This window comes from Bremia lactucae, linkage group LG6 (genome assembly GCF_004359215.1).
Source record: "Bremia lactucae strain SF5 linkage group LG6, whole genome shotgun sequence".
Taxonomy (NCBI): Eukaryota; Oomycota; class Peronosporomycetes; order Peronosporales; family Peronosporaceae; genus Bremia; species Bremia lactucae.
This window is the reverse complement of record NC_090615.1, coordinates 786,381-792,746: the sequence shown is the minus strand read 5'-3', so window position 1 is coordinate 792,746 and position 6,366 is coordinate 786,381.

Sequence of the window (6,366 nt, the reverse complement as noted above, 5' to 3'; positions counted from 1 at the left end):
TTATTTCTATTACCACAAGAAAGCGATATTAATTTGCTGCGACCGCTGTTTCATCGCATCGGAATGCGGATGAATGCGGCGCAGGAATTCCGCCTCGTATTGGTCGGGCGTTTCATTTGAACGCAACACGACCGGGATCGGGAAAATACGCCCAAGCGATTTTCCCTGAGCCTTCCATGATTTAGAGACGACATAATAATCATGTGCGTCTACAAGAGCGCGCTCTAGGAGCGACGCTCTTGGCCCGTCTAAACGAGGCCATTTAGATGGAGGGGGCATCTTTGGAATGCCACCCGTCACATAGCCGCGTTCTAAACGACTGGCTTGTGACACCGACTGAGCACGTTCACGTGTCGTCGGCGGAGCTTTAGGCTCCGAATCCTCTATGTCAGAACCATTATGGATTATGGTCTGAGCATAAGGCGTGCTGGTTATACCCAACGGAGAAGCGGCTGCGCCTTTATAGGCGGCGCTCTCATCAATTGTCGCTGCGCTATCCAGCGCAGACGACGAGACAGCATTCGTAAATGCTGCTGTCTCCATGTTGTGAGCCATGAGAGAAGTTTGGATGGGCAATAATGCGCCATCATCGTTCCTCATGAGCTCGTTGTCCGCATCACTACTATGAGGTGACGGCAACGGTGTCGACTCAATGTAGTCGAAAATGAGCGACGGATCAACATCCTCACTGGTAAAGTGGGACGGATCCTTTAGCCATGTTGACGCGACAGCAGCAGTAGCTGTCGGCGTTTCGACTAAGGCATTTGACGCTGCCGGCGAATTAACGCGGCGCGTGCGCTAAGTGTGAGGTTGAGTGGGCGTCTGCGAAGACGACCCACCAACGTGGTCCCTTTAAGGTGGCACCTTTGGCGCCGTGTAATGAAACACAGGTCGTTAGAGTGATTGAGTGAACAAACGGCGCGTGAAGCGGCTCGCATTTCCTTTCTCCTCTTTGACAAATTTAAAAATGAAAATTCGTTTTTAAAGGGGGGGGGGTAACGGGCTAAAGTTGCCCTAATGTTACGCAGTCCCCATTAAGTTCACTTGGTGTACTTAAGGGAATGGTGAATTACTAAATAATATCAATTTGACCCAGCACTCGGGTATGGTGCACATTTGTGAACAACCCTTATGTATGTGATACACATGGGCGCATTCGCATTAGGAGGAATGATGCCCAGCGTCGTTTGGGATGACGGCTAGCGTCATCCGTTACGTGAGGTATCTAGAAGGATACGCTCGCAATTCATTTTAAGTGTTATCTATAGAGATGACATTTCGATTGGTAAAAAAAGGAATTTATATTTAATACGAATAAATATAAATCAGTCTGAAAACTACTTCCTACTTGGTAAGTGCGCACGAGGAGCCGGATTACCGATCCCAAGACGACACTTTACCAGAATACTTAGTGTGTTGGGTGAGGGCGCTTACGCGCCCACCACAACTACCTCACTGCACGCAAGAAAAGAAGGTTAAACAGCCTCCTCGCTGTGCTAGGGGGTGTGTCTATGTAGAGCGTGGCCGCATTACGACGTGCTCGCCTTCAAAAATGTACCCCTTTCCTGCACCCCAAATTGCTCCAATAATCATTGGGATTGCCTCCTTGAGTCGAAGTTTTGACGACGTTGTAAGATTTAGGATGAGTAGGCTGCGCGCCCTATTTGCACCACAAATGGTGAGTCACACACCGCTCAGCAAAAAAAAGGAAGTAGCATTGAGGAGAGGGTGATGGTGTCCGACAAGCCTTCAATGCTTTATCGCTTAGTGATCCCTTTGAGCGTGGCATCATGGAGCACGTCTGGTGGCAAGATGCGGCGTCTTGAGTTATCGGATGGCTCGTATATCGACAGTTAAGTTGTTCGAGGAAGCTCTCATCCGAATTTCTTGCTCTTCGTAGAGTGTGACAAAAAGCACCAATTCAGATATGTCAGTTCTGATTCAGTTCGTAGAGTGTGACAAAAACACCAATTCAGATATGTCCGTTCTGATTCAGACCTTCCTGCACAAATGCGCAAAATTAAAAAATCTATATTGACTGTCATCTGTGTGAAAAAATGCATCAACGAAAAAAATGTTTAGATGATTCTAAGGCAAATCAACCAATCGATAGATCCAATATCTTGTTTAATTTTATTGCGTCGATATTACCATATTTGGTAATATTATAACTTATTAAATAGATAGTTAATAGATTTAGTAACTTTTCAGTCAAATAGTTAATAAAAATAATTATTTGAACTTCTTGCTTATTTCCTTTCATTCTAAGGTAAAAATTTCTATGTTACGTACACCCCGTTACCAAAATTGTACTTAATAAGTTCGTGTAGTATTGGGACAACTTCGTCCCGTTACATCATGCATGTTGCGCTTTGTGATATAATTTACGTTCATCAAATTAAATTGAATATTTAGATAATTTGAATTAAACCCTAACCCTTGAGATCTTGCGACCTCTTGGAAAGGGCTTGGTACTCTTGCGGATTTCCAAGTCAGAATTTAAAAGAGAAAGACGAATTACAAATGGTAAGCTCTTATGTGCCTTAATCGGAGTGAAGGGTGTATTTTCGATATTATTACCTCTGTAAAAGCAAGATCGCAGCCCAGAAAAACTGATTCACTGCCCCGTTACCTCGACGCTGGCGCCGCCTTGTATTCTTCTGACTTGCTGTTTATTTTAATTGTAGAGGTGTGAAATGGCACGGGAACGCCAGTGATCGAAAGAATAACTGCCTTAGCACGCATGTCGCGTAACTCGGACGGGTACTGTTGAACCCGCTCATGTAACGGGGCACTGCGACTTGTACTGTTTCAGTACAAGTCCACTTCACACTGCTTCAGTTGTGAGTGGTGCCTCTCGTTAGGTGACGTACACTGTACGTATAGAGGAAGACTTCTCTTAAGGCAAGTTAGCTTAAGAGGGTAAAATGAAAACTGTATTAATATAGTTAAGTGTCTTGTTAATCTATCTTTGTAAATGTTGTCTTAACTATAAACTAATACTAAACATGTAAATGAATTCTTATCTATCTTATCTCGTAACTCTCTTTGATTACTTCTACAGCTGATTAGTCTGCGGAATAAATAGACATAATGGTCTATACCTATTTATGGATAAGAATTCAGGAAATTACTATTTAAAGTAATTTCCTCCAAATATTATCTACCTTTTGGATAATATTAATTAACAATCTTTTATTGTTAATTTCATGTAACGATACACCCCGTTACATCACCCCTCCCTTAAACGACAATCACTCTGAATGTCATTAGGTGGAGTGGTCGCTAAATGACCACTTAATTTTTAAAATGATTTTGATTGGTCAGATCCATCATTTTAAATTCCATCGCATGAAGGAACAATTCATGCGGGGTGAGGATAGTGTTGAACCTTCGGCTGCGGTTCGTGCAGCCGCGGGTGACGCATTGTTATCTCTTGCGGTAGACGTTCCGTCTACCGTAGTGTCTTCCACTCGCACAACACTTGGTGTTGCGAGTGCACGTGGTGATTCACCACGTGAGTACGACCCCTCTTTAGAGGTCGATTATGAGTGCGAGTCGGACGAAATGGCCGACTCGGGGAGGATGGAACAGTCGCCTGATACCCGTCAGGCGGCTGATTATGAGCCTTCGAATGAGANGAACAAATGGGTAGCATAGTCCCTGAGGTCTCGAAATTTCGGACCTCAACCCTGCTGGTCTATAGCGCTCATGTAAGAGGCTATGACCAGGTGATGACCCTCCTAGTGGATTCGGGTGCATCACAAAATTTTGTGAAACTCGCGGCTCTAAGAAAGAGACCGGCGATGTTTGAGTCGCTTTGCCAGGATGGCAAGCGAGAAGAGGCGACCGTTCGTTTAGCGAACGGCGCGCTCGTTAAGTCTGAGGGAGTTCAGGTAGAACTCGCCTTCAGCTTTAGTGACTTCTCTTGTAAAGAGAAGTTCACAGTGCTAGGAATGGAGAGTCCGTATGACCTCATCCTAGGCATGCCATGGTTGGCAAAGTACCAACCATGGATAGACTGGCGTACACGCACAGTTGCGAACTCTACGCAGGACACCGGAAAGGATGTGCTCCTGCGAGAGGCCTATGCAACTGATGTCGTGTCGAACACAGTTGAGGGTGCGTTGACGGGATGTCAAACGTCACCAATTCCTACCCAGCTCGTGGAGACTGAGGTAGTGAATAGGACGATGACAAGTAGTCATGCGTCCGAATGTCCTGCACAGAGCCGAGAGCCTGTGGCAGTAGACGGCGAGCTGACAAGAAGTCATGCGTCGCATAAACCGGCACAGTGCCAAGAGCCTGTTGCGGTTGGAAGGGGTGCGTTAGCCAGGAGTGCAACGACACCCGCTTCCCAGAAAAGGGTCGTGGTAACTCGAAAAACGAGTACCCGACAGATTAGGACGATCAAAGGCACGTTTAAACGAGTGTACCTTTGGATCAGTCTCTAATGAAGAGGACGGGCCTTCGAACGAGGTGTTCGAGGCCGTCAAAGACAAAATTGCGGAGGCATCCTCAGTTGAGGTGCTCCGGCAAGTCTTTAAATCTGCCGAGGAGATAGTAAATCTCCCGGAGATGTCGTGGGATCTGTTCCTTGCCAAATAAAGGAAGGAAAGATCCACGAAATAGTCACACCAGTTCCAGAAGAGAACTTGGTGGACTGCTGCTCGTCGTCCACAATGGACGAGAGCGTCCTAGAAACGGACAAAAAGAAGCGGTACGCTGCTCAAGGCTGGGATGTCTTGAGAGACAGTCCGTTCTTTGAGGTTCTGTGAAAACTTCGTGATGTGCTCCCAGAAGAAGTGCCGAGCCGCCTTCCAGCAGATAGGGGCATCGGACACGAGATAGACCTCGAACCTGGCACCAAGTATTGTGTGACCAGGCAATGGCCGTTGCCGAAAGAACAAGTCGATTATATCGATGAGTTCTTCGACAAACGAGCCAAGGCGGGACATGTGCGTGAGAGCAAATCGCTTCACTGCAGCCCGACCTTTTGTGTGCGTAAAGTCACAGGTATGTGCTACCGGTGTGGAGCAACAGGACACATCAAAGCACGATGCCCGAAAGGCAAAAAGAGCAAAGATGCGGATTTTGTTTTGACCGTTCAAGATGACCAGTCAAAGGGTGTGAATCATTGGATTCTGGACAGTGGTTCAAGTCGACACCTCGTCAACGACCTAAGTCTACTGAGGACGTGGTCGACTGCCGAAAACAGTGCTTCACTGCGGCATCAGATCGTGGCACCTTGAAGATCACCAAGCAAGGAAGTGCAGTGATACGAGTCCCGGCACTTGGCGAGGTAAAGACCATCCGACTTCTTGATGTTCAATTCGCATCCAATATGGAGCGAAACATCATCTCCTATCGTAAACTGGAGACAAAAGGATGTGTGCTGGAATATCGAGAAGGGAGGCGTGTTATGGTCTCTTGTTCCGGTGGTGACCCTATCATGGACGTGGAACGGCTAGATGATGTGCTCATGATCAAGTTTTCGATGATGAACGTATTGATGACCTTCGTGGATTTGGATCACCAAAAAATGAGGTCATGGCTGTCATTTCTAATGCCGGCCTAGCACATGATGGGGACTTACAGCGAGGAAGTTTGGTACATTTTCACCGCCGTATGGGTCACCTCTGCTACGATACGATCCTCAAGATGGCTAAGGACCCCGCCTCTGGTATCAAGTTGACCGATACCAAGCGTGATACTTGCCTAGCATGTGCAAAAGGTAAACAAACAAAAACCGTGCAGTCAATCAAGGACAGTGGTTAAATTGCACCCTTCGATGTGATCAGTGGAGTCATTTGTTCCGACCTCAAAGGTCCCATGACTCCACGTGATCGGCTTGGCAACCGATATTTGATCAATTTCATTGATCATCGGTCAAACTAGATATCATTTAATATGAATTGCGAGCGTATCTTTATAGATACCTCGCGTAACTGATGACGCTAGCCGTCATCATGGATGACGCTAGCCGTCATCATGGATGAAGCTGGGCGTCATCCCTCCTAATGTGAATGCACCCATGTGCATCACATCCACAAGGGTTGGTCACAGTCGTGCACCACACCCGAGTGTTAAGTCTAATACTATTATTAAGTAATTGACCATCCCCTTTTAGTACCAAATGTACTTAATGGGGACTGTGTAACATTAGGGCAACTTTAGCCCGTTACACCATTCCCCTCTTTAAGAACGAATTTTCCTTTTTAAATTCGACAAAGAGGAGAGAGGAACTGCGAGCAGCTTTACGCGCCGCTAGTTCACTCGATCACTCTCGCGCACGTGTTTCCATACACGGCGCCCAAGATGCCACCTAAAAGGGGCCACGTTGGTGGGTCGTCTGCGAAGACGCCC